Source organism: Leptodactylus fuscus, chromosome 7 (assembly GCF_031893055.1).
Source record: "Leptodactylus fuscus isolate aLepFus1 chromosome 7, aLepFus1.hap2, whole genome shotgun sequence".
NCBI lineage: Eukaryota > Metazoa > Chordata > Amphibia > Anura > Leptodactylidae > Leptodactylus > Leptodactylus fuscus.
The window spans coordinates 152,447,326-152,456,935 of record NC_134271.1 but is presented as its reverse complement, the minus strand read 5'-3'; positions in this window follow the sequence as shown (position 1 = coordinate 152,456,935).

Genomic DNA, 9,610 nt, shown 5'->3' with positions numbered 1-9,610 from the left:
ACATTACTAATGGGGGGACACTACATAACTATTACTGGGCACTATGGTGACATTACTAATGGGGGGACACTACATAACTATTACTGGGCACTATGGTGACATTACTAATGGGGGGACACTACATAACTATTACTGGGCACTATGGTGACATTACTAATGGGGGGACACTACATAACTATTACTGGGCACTATGGTGACATTACTAATGGGGGGACACTACATAACTATTACTGGGCACTATGGTGACATTGCTAATGGGGGACACTACATAAATATTACTGGGCACTATGGTGACATTACTAATGGGGGACACTACATAACTATTACTGGGCACTATGGTGACATTACTAATGGGGGACACTACATAACTATTACTGGGCACTATGGTGACATTACTAATGGGGGGACACTACATAACTATTACTGGGCACTATGGTGACATTACTAATGGGGGACACTACATAACTATTACTGGGCACTATGGTGACATTACTAATGGGGGACACTACATAACTATTACTGGGCACTATGGTGACATTACTAATGGGGGACACTACATAACTATTACTGGGCACTATGGTGACATTACTAATGGGGGGACACTACATAACTATTACTGGGCACTATGGTGACATTACTAATGGGGGGACACTACATAACTATTACTGGGCACTATGGTGACATTACTAATGGGGGGACACTACATAACTATTACTGGGCACTATGGTGACATTACTAATGGGGGGACACTACATAACTATTACTGGACACTATGGTGACATTACTAATGGGGGGACACTACATAACTATTACTGGGCACTATGGTGACATTACTAATGGGGGGACACTACATAACTATTACTGGGCACTATGGTGACATTACTAATGGGGGGACACTACATAACTATTACTGGGCACTATGGTGACATTACTAATGGGGGGACACTACATAACTATTACTGGGCACTATGGTGACATTACTAATGGGGGGACACTACATAACTATTACTGGGCACTATGGTGACATTACTAATGGGGGGACACTACATAACTATTACTGGGCACTATGGTGACATTACTAATGGGGGGACACTACATAACTATTACTGGGCACTATGGTGACATTACTAATGGGGGGACACTACATAACTATTACTGGGCACTATGGTGACATTACTAATGGGGGGACACTACATAACTATTACTGGGCACTATGGTGACATTACTAATGGGGGGACACTACATAACTATTACTGGGCACTATGGTGACATTACTAATGGGGGACACTACATAACTATTACTGGGCACTATGCTGACATTACTAATGGGGGGACACTACATAACTATTACTGGGCACTATGGTGACATTACTAATGGGGGGACACTACATAACTATTACTGGGCACTATGGTGACATTACTAATGGGGGGACACTACATAACTATTACTGGGCACTATGGTGACATTACTAATGGGGGGACACTACATAACTATTACTGGGCACTATGGTGACATTACTAATGGGGGGACACTACATAACTATTACTGGGCACTATGGTGACATTGCTAATGGGGGACACTACATAAATATTACTGGGCACTATGGTGACATTACTAATGGGGGACACTACATAAATATTACTGGGCACTATGGTGACATTACTAATGGGGGGACACTACATAACTATTACTGGGCACTATGGTGACATTACTAATGGGGGACACTACATAACTATTACTGGGCACTATGGTGACATTACTAATGGGGGGACACTACATAACTATTACTGGGCACTATGGTGACATTACTAATGGGGGACACTACATAACTATTACTGGGCACTATGGTGACATTACTAATGGGGGACACTACATAACTATTACTGGGCACTATGGTGACATTACTAATGGGGGGACACTACATAACTATTACTGGGCACTATGGTGACATTACTAATGGGGGACACTACATAACTATTACTGGGCACTATGGTGACATTACTAATGGGGGACACTACATAACTATTACTGGGCACTATGGTGACATTACTAATGGGGGGACACTACATAACTATTACTGGGCACTATGGTGACATTACTAATGGGGGGACACTACATAACTATTACTGGGCACTATGGTGACATTACTAATGGGGGGACACTACATAACTATTACTGGGCACTATGGTGACATTACTAATGGGGGGACACTACATAACTATTACTGGACACTATGGTGACATTACTAATGGGGGGACACTACATAACTATTACTGGGCACTATGGTGACATTACTAATGGGGGGACACTACATAACTATTACTGGGCACTATGGTGACATTACTAATGGGGGGACACTACATAACTATTACTGGGCACTATGGTGACATTACTAATGGGGGGACACTACATAACTATTACTGGGCACTATGGTGACATTACTAATGGGGGGACACTACATAACTATTACTGGGCACTATGGTGACATTACTAATGGGGGACACTACATAACTATTACTGGGCACTATGCTGACATTACTAATGGGGGGACACTACATAACTATTACTGGGCACTATGGTGACATTACTAATGGGGGGACACTACATAACTATTACTGGGCACTATGGTGACATTACTAATGGGGGGACACTACATAACTATTACTGGGCACTATGGTGACATTACTAATGGGGGACACTACATAACTATTACTGGGCACTATGGTGACATTACTAATGGGGGGACACTACATAACTATTACTGGGCACTATGGTGACATTACTAATGGGGGGACACTACATAACTATTACTGGGCACTATGGTGACATTACTAATGGGGGACACTACATAACTATTACTGGGCACTATGGTGACATTACTAATGGGGGACACTACATAACTATTACTGGGCACTATGGTGACATTGCTAATGGGGGGACACTACATAACTATTACTGGGCACTATGGTGACATTGCTAATGGGGGACACTACATAAATATTACTGGGCACTATGGTGACATTACTAATGGGGGACACTACATAAATATTACTGGGCACTATGGTGACATTACTAATGGGGGACACTACATAACTATTACTGGGCACTATGGTGACATTACTAATGGGGGACACTACATAACTATTACTGGGCACTATGGTGACATTACTAATGGGGGGACACTACATAACTATTACCGGGCACTATGGTGACATTACTAATGGGGGACACTACATAACTATTACTGGGCACTATGGTGACATTACTAATGGGGGACACTACATAACTATTACTGGGCACTATGGTGACATTACTAATGGGGGGACACTACATAACTATTACTGGGCACTATGGTGACATTACTAATGGGGGGACACTACATAACTATTACTGGGCACTATGGTGACATTACTAATGGGGGGACACTACATAACTATTACTGGGCACTATGGTGACATTACTAATGGGGGGACACTACATAACTATTACTGGGCACTATGGTGACATTACTAATGGGGGGACACTACATAACTATTACTGGGCACTATGGTGACATTACTAATGGGGGGACACTACATAACTATTACTGGGCACTATGGTGACATTACTAATGGGGGGACACTACATAACTATTACTGGGCACTATGGTGACATTACTAATGGGGGGACACTACATAACTATTACTGGGCACTATGGTGACATTACTAATGGGGGGACACTACATAACTATTACTGGGCACTATGGTGACATTACTAATGGGGGGACACTACATAACTATTACTGGGCACTATGGTGACATTACTAATGGGGGGACACTACATAACTATTACTGGGCACTATGGTGACATTACTAATGGGGGGACACTACATAACTATTACTGGGCACTATGGTGACATTACTAATGGGGGGACACTACATAACTATTACTGGGCACTATGGTGACATTACTAATGGGGGGACACTACATAACTATTACTGGGCACTATGGTGACATTGCTAATGGGGGACACTACATAAATATTACTGGGCACTATGGTGACATTACTAATGGGGGACACTACATAAATATTACTGGGCACTATGGTGACATTACTAATGGGGGACACTACATAACTATTACTGGGCACTATGGTGACATTACTAATGGGGGACACTACATAACTATTACTGGGCACTATGGTGACATTACTAATGGGGGGACACTACATAACTATTACTGGGCACTATGGTGACATTGCTAATGGGGGACACTACATAACTATTACTGGGCACTATGGTGACATTACTAATGGGGGACACTACATAACTATTACTGGGCACTATGGTGACATTACTAATGGGGGGACACTACATAACTATTACTGGACACTATGGTGACATTACTAATGGGGGGACACTACATAACTATTACTGGGCACTATGGTGACATTACTAATGGGGGGACACTACATAACTATTACTGGGCACTATGGTGACATTACTAATGGGGGGACACTACATAACTATTACTGGGCACTATGGTGACATTACTAATGGGGGGACACTACATAACTATTACTGGGCACTATGGTGACATTACTAATGGGGGGACACTACATAACTATTACTGGGCACTATGGTGACATTACTAATGGGGGACACTACATAACTATTACTGGGCACTATGCTGACATTACTAATGGGGGGACACTACATAACTATTACTGGGCACTATGGTGACATTACTAATGGGGGGACACTACATAACTATTACTGGGCACTATGGTGACATTACTAATGGGGGGACACTACATAACTATTACTGGGCACTATGGTGACATTACTAATGGGGGGACACTACATAACTATTACTGGGCACTATGGTGACATTACTAATGGGGGGACACTACATAACTATTACTGGGCACTATGGTGACATTGCTAATGGGGGACACTACATAAATATTACTGGGCACTATGGTGACATTACTAATGGGGGACACTACATAAATATTACTGGGCACTATGGTGACATTACTAATGGGGGGACACTACATAACTATTACTGGGCACTATGGTGACATTACTAATGGGGGACACTACATAACTATTACTGGGCACTATGGTGACATTACTAATGGGGGACACTACATAACTATTACTGGGCACTATGGTGACATTACTAATGGGGGGACACTACATAACTATTACTGGGCACTATGGTGACATTACTAATGGGGGGACACTACATAACTATTACTGGACACTATGGTGACATTACTAATGGGGGGACACTACATAACTATTACTGGGCACTATGGTGACATTACTAATGGGGGGACACTACATAACTATTACTGGGCACTATGGTGACATTACTAATGGGGGGACACTACATAACTATTACTGGGCACTATGGTGACATTACTAATGGGGGGACACTACATAAATATTACTGGGCACTATGGTGACATTACTAATGGGGGGACACTACATAACTATTACTGGGCACTATGGTGACATTACTAATGGGGGACACTACATAACTATTACTGGGCACTATGGTGACATTACTAATGGGGGGACACTACATAACTATTACTGGGCACTATGGTGACATTACTAATGGGGGACACTACATAACTATTACTGGGCACTATGGTGACATTACTAATGGGGGACACTACATAACTATTACTGGGCACTATGGTGACATTACTAATGGGGGGACACTACATAACTATTACTGGGCACTATGGTGACATTACTAATGGGGGGACACTACATAACTATTACTGGGCACTATGGTGACATTACTAATGGGGGGACACTACATAACTATTACTGGGCACTATGGTGACATTACTAATGGGGGGACACTACATAACTATTACTGGGCACTATGGTGACATTACTAATGGGGGGACACTACATAACTATTACTGGGCACTATGGTGACATTACTAATGGGGGGACACTACATAACTATTACTGGGCACTATGGTGACATTACTAATGGGGGGACACTACATAACTATTACTGGGCACTATGGTGACATTACTAATGGGGGGACACTACATAACTATTACTGGGCACTATGGTGACATTACTAATGGGGGGACACTACATAACTATTACTGGGCACTATGGTGACATTACTAATGGGGGGACACTACATAACTATTACTGGGCACTATGGTGACATTACTAATGGGATGACACTACATAACTATTACTGTGGCTACTACCAGGGTACTACAATAATGTTATTAATGGGGGCCATTTGGGTAAAACAAGTAAATAACAACCAATTTCTTAATAGCTTTATTACACTGAATCTTGAGACTCTCGGGTATTATTCTAGTAGGTCTCTCCCTCTCCAGTCTTGTGTTCTCCGGCCCCCGGTACGGCCAACAATAGTTGAAGGGGAATTCACACAGTTTTGTATTATATCATTAATGGGCCATTTTCTTTACTTTTTTTTTTTAGCCCCATCTAAACCTGCCAGTAGTAATGTGAGTATCATTTCCCCAAGTGGGACTATTAAAGGTTTATCTTATCTTATCTTATCTTATACAATATGAGACATTTACAGATAATGGGCGGATTTGATGTTTTTTATGCCACATTTATGTTGTAAAAAAAGTCATAAAATCTAGGTTTTTGACTTTTTAAATGCTGGTTATGGCATACAGTCTTATGAAAAAGTTTGTGCCCCCCTATTAATCTTAATCATTTTTAGTTCTAAATATTTTGGTGTTTGCAACAGCCATTTCAGTTTGATATATCTAATAACTGATGGACACAGTAATATTTCAGGATTGAAATGAGGTTTATTGTACTAACAGAAAATGTGCAATATGCATTAAACCAAAATTTGACCGGTGCAAAAGTATGGGCACCTCAACAGAAAAGTGACATTAATATTTAGTAGATCCTCCTTTTGCAAAGATAACAGCCTCTAGTCGCTTCCTGTAGCTTTTAATCAGTTCCTGGATCCTGGATGAAGGTATTTTGGACAAACAATTCAAGTTCAGTTAAGTTAGATGGTCGCCGAGCATGGACAGCCCGCTTCAAATCATCCCACAGATGTTCAATGATATTCAGGTCTGGGGACTGGGATGGCCATTCCAGAACATTGTAATTGTTCCTCTGCATGAATGCCTGAGGATTTGGAGCGGTGTTTTGGATCATTGTCTTGCTGAAATATCCATCCCCGGCGTAACTTCAACTTCGTCACTGATTCTTGAACATTATTCTCAAGAATCTGCTGATACTGAGTGGAATCCATGCGACTCTCAACTTTAACAAGATTCCCGATGCCGGCATTGGCCACACAGTCCCAAAGCATGATGGAACCTCCACCAAATTTTACAGTGGGTAGCATGTGTTTTTCTTGGAATGCTGTTTCTTTTTGGACGCCATGCATAACGCCTTTTTTTTACAACCAAACAACTCAATTTTTGTTTCCAAAATGAAGCTGCCTTGTCCAAATGTGCTTTTTCATACCTCAGGCAACTCTATTTGTGGCGTACGTGCAGAAACGGCTTCTTTCTCATCACTCTCCCATACAGCTTCTATTTGTGCAAAGTGCACTGTATAGTTGACCGATGCACAGTGACACCATCTGCAGCAAGATGATGCTGCAGCTCTTTGGAGGTGGTCTGTGGATTGTCCTTGACTGTTCTCACCATTCTTCTTCTCTGCCTTTCTGATATTTTTCTTGGCCTGCCACTTCTGGGCTTAACAAGAACTGTCCCTGTGGTCTACCATTTCCTTACTATGTTCCTCACAGTGGAAACTGACAGGTTAAATCTCTGAGACAACTTTTTGTATCCTTCCCCTGAACAACTATGTTGAACAATCTTTGTTTTCAGATCATTTGAGAGTGGGCTGTCCATGTTCGGAGACCATCAAACTTACCTGAACTTGAATTGTTTTGTAGAAAGAAATGGTCCAAAATCCCTTTATCCAGGATCCAGGAACTGATTAAAAGCTACAGGAAGCGACTAGAGGCTGTTATCTTTGCAAAAGGAGGATGTACTAAATATTAATGTCACTTTTCTGTTGAGGTGCCCATATTTTTGCACCGGTCAAATTTTGGTTTAATGCATATTGCACATTTTCTGTTAGTACAATAAACCTCATTTCAATCCTGAAATATTACTGTGTCCATCAGTTATTAGATATATCAAACTGAAATGGCTGTTGCAAATACCAAAATATTTAGAACTAAAAATGATTAAGATTAATAGGGGTGCCCAAACTTTTTCATAGGACTGTAGATGTAGTGTCAGGCAAAATCTCACAAGGTTTGCCCACCTCTATTTGTAGATGTTATAGAGATAAGGAAGAACCTTGATGTATCACAGTAGACCTGATGAAGGTGGAGTAAGGGTTGTCCCATCACAATCTATGGGCCCTTGGGTGTAAGGGTGACCCCACGTGGCTTAACAAGCGTTGTGATATTACTATGGTCCCCTCAGATCCAGCAGGCCCTTGCAAGTTTCTCTATTTGGAGGACCTGACACATTTACGTCAGTCGTTGCGGTGCTCTGTGTCTTATAAAGGAGAAACGTGTAGGACGTTTCGATGGCCTGTTCACCACCACAGAGCCTTATGGATTAGTGTTTAGAATGCTTTATATATGATCTTATACTGTAGAGAAATATATATAAACAAGTAATAAAAAACAAGTTAGCTAAATTTTTTAATTTTTTTTCTTTATGTAAATCTGACAGGTTGATCAGTCCATCATATACGCTGTGGTGAAGAAGAGATAGCACTGAATGTAATATACCAATCACACTGGATCTGGAAAAGATGAATGTCATTGTAACCATTGCCTTTGCTTTAAAATAATAAAATATTTCCATAGCCCCGCCCCCGAGGATCTGGTATTAAACATAAATTTGTAATGTTATCCTTCTAGGCATTTTTAAAGAACCACTGAACCTCTAAACTCAACTGGACCATAGAGAAGCCTTTTAGATGCCTACAGCCCCAGAAAGGCATTGTGTGTAGGGTAGGACCTACGGAGGTCCATTGTGTGTAACCACGTGGGGGATAAATGTGGCTGGACACAAGTCAATGTCCAGGCATTACTTCCATAGTTTCTTGCTGAAATTGGAAATTCTGAAAATTAGAACCAAAAAATGTGAATGAGAAATGGGACACATACCCATTGTATTCATTGACTGGCGTACATCTGTTTTGCTTGAAAAGTCCCCCAACAATAAGCTAATTCCCCAACGTCCTGCTGCTCTGATCCGAAGTGATCGGTTTTGAGGAGAGCCTAAAAACAAGTGTCAAAGTATGCTGCAGCACCCCTACAGGAGAAATGAAGCATTACACAGTTCACATTGAACTCAATGGGCTGTCTATGTAATGCAATGTGTTCAGTCCTCCTTGCAGCCTAGCATCATCACTGGTCTGTGAGGAACGCCCCTCTGACAGTACAAGGCTATGGAATGAGTGATGACACTAGGCTGTAAGGCCTACCTTTATGACCAGTGAGATACTGTATCATAGGTTCTCTGGTTTGGTCCTTAGTCTATTTTCCGGGACCTTGTTCTGGGGTTGCTACCTGGGTTCCGAGCAGTGAAGTTCATCCAACCTTGTAGCCG